The following is a 6,000-nucleotide window of genomic DNA, read 5'->3' on the forward strand; positions in this document are numbered from 1 at the left end:
AATTCATAAAATTCTGGAAAAAACCTTAAAATAGGGGTCACACGGTCATGTGGCTAGACCGTGTAAGAAGGCTAAGACCGTGTCGGAGGGTTACACGGTCTTGTAACAAACTGAAGTCGTGTGACAAACGTTATAGTTGTTGGAAAAATGGGTTTAGAAAACGCAGTAGAAAATAAATTTAGGGAAAAACTAGAGTTTTAATTTTTTTTTCCAAAACAAGATCTTGGTTGTGATATTTAAAATAATAAACACTTAATTAAAATTATACCTTTTTGATTCGTCTAGGATGAGGGCTTCGACTGAGTAGTTTTCTTCGTTATCCTTAAGCTCACGTCTACTGAGTGTGGGCTCGCTTCAAATCAGAAACTTTTTTCATAAAAATTACGTAATTTTATAATTTCTCTAAACTTTTGAGTCAATAACTAAATTAGAAAAATATCTCTAGAAATTTTCTGGAATAATCTTTTTTAGAGAATTTTCTCTCTTCAACTTTCTCTTGAATTCAAGTGTGTGTAAATAATGACCCAAAGCTCTCTTTATATAGGAGAGTTTAAAGAGTTCAACTATGATTAAACTTAACCACTTTAATATTAAATTTAATATTAAATCTTATTAAAATAATAAAATTTTATCTACAAGATAAACATTAAATTAAATTTATTATTAAAATAATCATTTTAATATTAAACTATTAAGCTAAGTATTAAATTTAAATTAATATTAAACTATTAAAATAATATTATTTTTGAAACAATTAATTTGAAATCAAATTCTCTAGTAAAGTCCTAGTAGGAGTGTGCCTCTTCTACTGCTCAACCACTGATGACCAACTACTGCTAACTACTGCTGACCATCGGGGAGCTGCTGTCTCAACCACCGGCACCACTGTGTCCAGTGATGCAAGTGCGACACCCTTACAGCACCCTGAGCCGATTCGGCCCAGGTCAATGACGACCTGATCGGTCCTATCTAGCCATTGATTGGACTGTTGGCCCGATTTCACATACAGGACCCGGTTCAACCAATGTTTGGGTCTTGGTCATAGTTTTGTGCTCTTGGGCCCCAATTTACAATCTCAAGTCCAATTTTCAAGTTCAATTATCCATTGGACCAATTGTCTGACTTGAAAATTAACTTCCAAAAATATCATATTAATTTGATTAATTTAATTTTACTTGATCAAAATTAATTTTTCCAAAAATCACTTAGATTTTCCAAATTAATTTTTCAACAAAATTATTTAATCAGATTATCTAGTTGAAAAATCCTCACGGCCACCTAATTTAATTCCACATTGAATAAATTGACTCAATTAAATTATTCCTAAAGTCGTAGAATTTTCTTTTGATTCAAATGCAGTCTGATCGAGCTTTTGATGAGCTAGCGGAGGGACCAATCGAACATATACAATTAGGCTTTAGTGATTACAATTCATTTTTAGGATCATAATATTTTAAAATATAAAATTTAAATAAATTATATAAACATAGAATATAAGAATCATTAGAAGTATAAATAAACATACGAACTTACAAGACTGATTTGCAGTAACGGTTCAAAGTATCTCATTCAACAATCGACGTTGTATCAATTTAATATTTCTATTTTCATTTACACACATCAATATAATCCAACATTATGTAATTGTATTCATATAATACATTTATAAATGTACTAAAATTAAATCGAACGAACTTACTTGACTAAATTGCAACAATGACAAAGGTACAGGGACTATTGGTAATTTTCTTTTCCTCAATTTTCCACTCATTCTTGATCTAAAATAATATTTTTATTCAATTCACTAATTCCAACAGGAAAATTAACTCATTTTATACAATTAAGTATTTTTGATATTTTTATGAAATTATCCCCAACATTTCACTTTTATGCAATTTAGTCCCTTGGTCCAAATCATGCAATTTAACCATTTTCTATTAAATCCAAGCTTAGAAAATCTATTAACTCCTTCATTACAGCTCATACTTGCTATTATTTTGCATCAAGTCATTGTACTTTTACTATTTTCATATTTTAGTCCTTAAATATTAAAATCAACAAAAACTACTTTACAAATAGTCCTATTTAGCAACCAAGCTTAATATTCTATCATAAAACTTCAAGAATATACTAGAATCATCAATGGCACAATCCAAAACATTTAACAGTATTACAAATTAGTCCTCGGGTTAGTTAGAATAAGTTAATACGAACTCAAAAACATAAAAACTACTAAAAATGGGTAAGGTTTACTCACCCAATCAAAGAATTCAATCTTGGCTAAAGCTTTCAATACCCTAGCTATGGATTTTTGGCTTTCTTAACAAGAAGAATAAGAAAAAAAAGTGATAATATTAACTTTAACCTATTAATTTAATTTACCATTTACTTATTTACCAAATTAACCTTTATTTTAACGTATAAAATCATTAAAAATAACTAAAATGTCCATAATTTAAATATAAGGTGCAATTACCAACCAAGGAAGTTTTAATTGCACAATTGGTCCTTCAATTATTTTAAATTTTAACTAAACAAGTTTATTTTCAATTTAACCCTAAACTAATTAGGCTCAATAAGGAAATAACCCAAAAGTTAGTAGATTTAATCATATCCACCATCGCTTGGACTTTTTTACCATGGTTTAATTATCATTTTGATCCATTTACTATTTTAAATCAAAAGTATTAACTTTTACCTCTTTTACAATTTAATCATTTTTCCGTAATTAAGCAATAAATCATCAAAATTACCAGACCAAACTTCAATTCATATATAATACGACTCTGTAAATATTTAATAAAATTATTTATGGCCTTAAATTACGGAAACGAGGTCTCAATACCTCATTTTCATTAAATTACGAAAACAATACCTCATTTTCATAAACCACTCAGCTTTTGAACCGAACCACTTATACTAACTTTTAATTCAGTTAGCTAAAGTTCCTCAAATCAAAATTCAATATAAAAATTATTATTAACTTTTAAACAATCATTTATATGCATTTAAGGGAGTTCATGAATCATTTGGTTCATTTTACATGAACTACATTAATGGTTGAATTGCAGCCATTCATTTACCCTATATGTTTGCCTATAAATAGTTTAGTTATTTATTTTGTAAGGTTAATCATCTTTTGAATATAAAATTATTTGTGAGATTTTTCTCTTTTGGTTTTTAATTCAACTTCCGAACTTATCAAGCCGTAAGGTTTGTGGCGCTCACTTTTGTCTTACCACCCCATTCCCCATCCCAGAGTGTGACAACTTCGCATACCAAGGTTCGGGTATTTTGTCAATTTTAGGCGGGTCAGGTTCTTTTATATCTTTGGTTCCTTAAAGCATTCAAGTGCCTCGGGTCAAGGTTTCCACCTTTATTTGCTCCTATTCAAGACGTCCTTCCCTTCAAGTAATTTTATGAACAATTCAAGTTCGGGAAATCACATCAGTATTTTTTTCCTCTTTTATGCAGATTTTGTGGAATGTAATGATTATGGACTCATTTACTCCTTCAATAGGGGCCTGGAAAGACAACCCTTTTCTCCCTACTTATTTATGCTGATAATAGAGTAGTTGGGGCACATGATTGATCAACTTATGAGTTCAAATCATTGTGGACCAATGAATCTTTGCAGACGAGGACCTGTACTATCCTATTTGTTTATTGTCAATGATTTAGTTTTATTTTGTTGAGTGAATCTTCAATCTACAGAATGTTCCAACAATTCAAGGAAAACTAGTATGAAACTCAAATATGTTTCTCTAGTAACATAGAGGCTTCCTTAGCAACGTAGATTAGTAATAGACTGAGCTTTATGCAAGTTGATAATTTTGGTAAGTATTTAGATATGTCGGTTTTCAATAAATTGGTTACTAGAAAAATAATTACCCAAATCATCAACTTGCATAAAGCTCAGTCTACCGCTAATATAGCAAAAGTGGTCAACAATAAAGTAAATGGGGGAGTCTAGCTATAAGTGGTGTATTAAGGGATTAGAGGTTGGTTATAAAATGTGTATAAGTGTTTAAAGTGGAACTTAGGCATTACTAGATGGACTATTGTTAGCTTGGGATCGAGGTTTTTCCAAAATAGATGTGAAAAGTGATAAAAACTTGTTGCTGCCACTTGGAATGGAAGTGAAACTCAAAGTTTGTAACACCCATAACCGCTTCTGTTGTTGAAACAGGGTTGCAGAGTACCACTATACATTTCAGAACATTCAGTAACAATAGCATCTAGTTCATTAGAATAATTAACAATAATTTTTTTAAAAAAATAATTCGAATCGAAGCAAACATACACTTTTGGACCCTATATCAAGCCTAAAATGCCTTAAAATTAGTTTGGGAACAATCAGTGACCAATTTGAAATAAATTAGAAAACTCAGAGAAAATTTGTAAATTTTCAAAACAAGGGTCACACGGCCGTGTGGCACAGCCCAAGCTGTGTGGTACAAGGGCACAGTCGTGTAGCCAATTGTATGATAGGCCGTGTACCTTTCAAAACAATTTTACGTGGTCGTGTCGTAGGTCTTGTGCTAACCCGAGTAGCTTTCGAAATACCGTCACAAAGTCGTGTCACAAGCTGTGTGCTAGACTGTGTTCAATTTGATGTTCAATCACATGGCTGTGTTTGTCAGGCCGTGTGTAACGCTTCAAATTTGGGCCTAGAAGTATTAGATTTTGAGCATGGGAACAGTTAGGAGATTGCACATAAATGTTTAGTTGTGTAAGAAAGTGACACAATAGTGTATCTGTTTCAATGGTTAAGTGTTTTGGGAAGTGTCTGAGAAGTCCTGGGTTCAAGCCTGGGCATGTGCAAAAAGTTTTGTTTTTGAAGAGTAAACCTTTGCCTTTAGCCAGTAGGCTTATAAATAAATATGGATAAAGATATGTCAGATTGGGCCTACTGGTCTAGTGGTTAAGTGGAGTGTTGTTGTTGTAAAAGGTCAAGAGTTCAAGTTTCTGCGCGAGTGAAGGATTTATTTTTGCTTGTGGCCGTGTAAGTGGTTGTGTGTTAGTGAAATTCTAATACTAGTGGGCGGTTGGAGTGGTTGAGAAGTGAGGGAGATGAAGTTGCTGATTTTTAGGAAGATTTAGAGGGATTTTATTTTAATTTTCCTTTTTGTTATCTCTCTTCAAAGAAATTTGGCTCCTCTTACTTCTAGGAAAAAAATTGGCAATAGTTCTTCTGCCTCCCACTCTACTGTTCATCATTTTGTTACTTTCTTTTGTCGAAGTTGCACTAAGGTCTTTCTTCTTGTTCTCTGTCTTTGTTATTTTCTCCTCATCGTTCCATTGCCTAAGGTTTTGCCGAAAGCAAGTCTTCCAAATTCTGATCTCCAAGTTTTGGTAAGTCTTTGTAAGTAGTTCATTTTTTTTATGACTTCCCTTTGATGCGTCTCGTACATGACATTAGGGAGAAGTTTTCAAACACTCGTGGGCATCAATCGGAGGTTTATTTGGGTGCAAGATTCAATCCATATTTTGAAGGTGGGAGGTTAGTCGCTTTTAGGTTAACCTTGATACGAATTCATTATGGATTGTTTTTATTAATATGATATCACGAGTTCGTAAATACCATTGTAGGTTGATGTTGTTTTGTGTTGACTTCTTCAGTTGTTTAAGTTCGATTGTAATCACTCAGTTGTAGAAATGACTGTTAGTTCTTTTGTTGGTGATAGGTTCTCTTCAGAGGACTGATAATCTCTAATCGTCTTGCGTGTTGTGCGAAACCTATTGGTGTAGTGAGGGTAATGTTTTTGGATTTTGGCTTATGGTCTCCTCTTTTTGCGTTTTGGCAAGGATGATTGGAAGGGACACTATCTTTATGTTTAGTGACCTGTTTCTAATGGAGGCCTAAATTGTGTTTAGGTAATTGATAATCGACTGTAGTGATTTGAGCGGTGCTGAAGCAGTAAGGGAATCGTTATCGTGCATTCTAGGTGTTAGGGTATTCGTGGTTGCGTTCTCTGAAAATAAGGTGTGTAAACACTG

The sequence above is a fragment of the Gossypium arboreum genome, chromosome 4 (assembly GCF_025698485.1).
Source record: "Gossypium arboreum isolate Shixiya-1 chromosome 4, ASM2569848v2, whole genome shotgun sequence".
NCBI classification, from domain to species: domain Eukaryota; kingdom Viridiplantae; phylum Streptophyta; class Magnoliopsida; order Malvales; family Malvaceae; genus Gossypium; species Gossypium arboreum.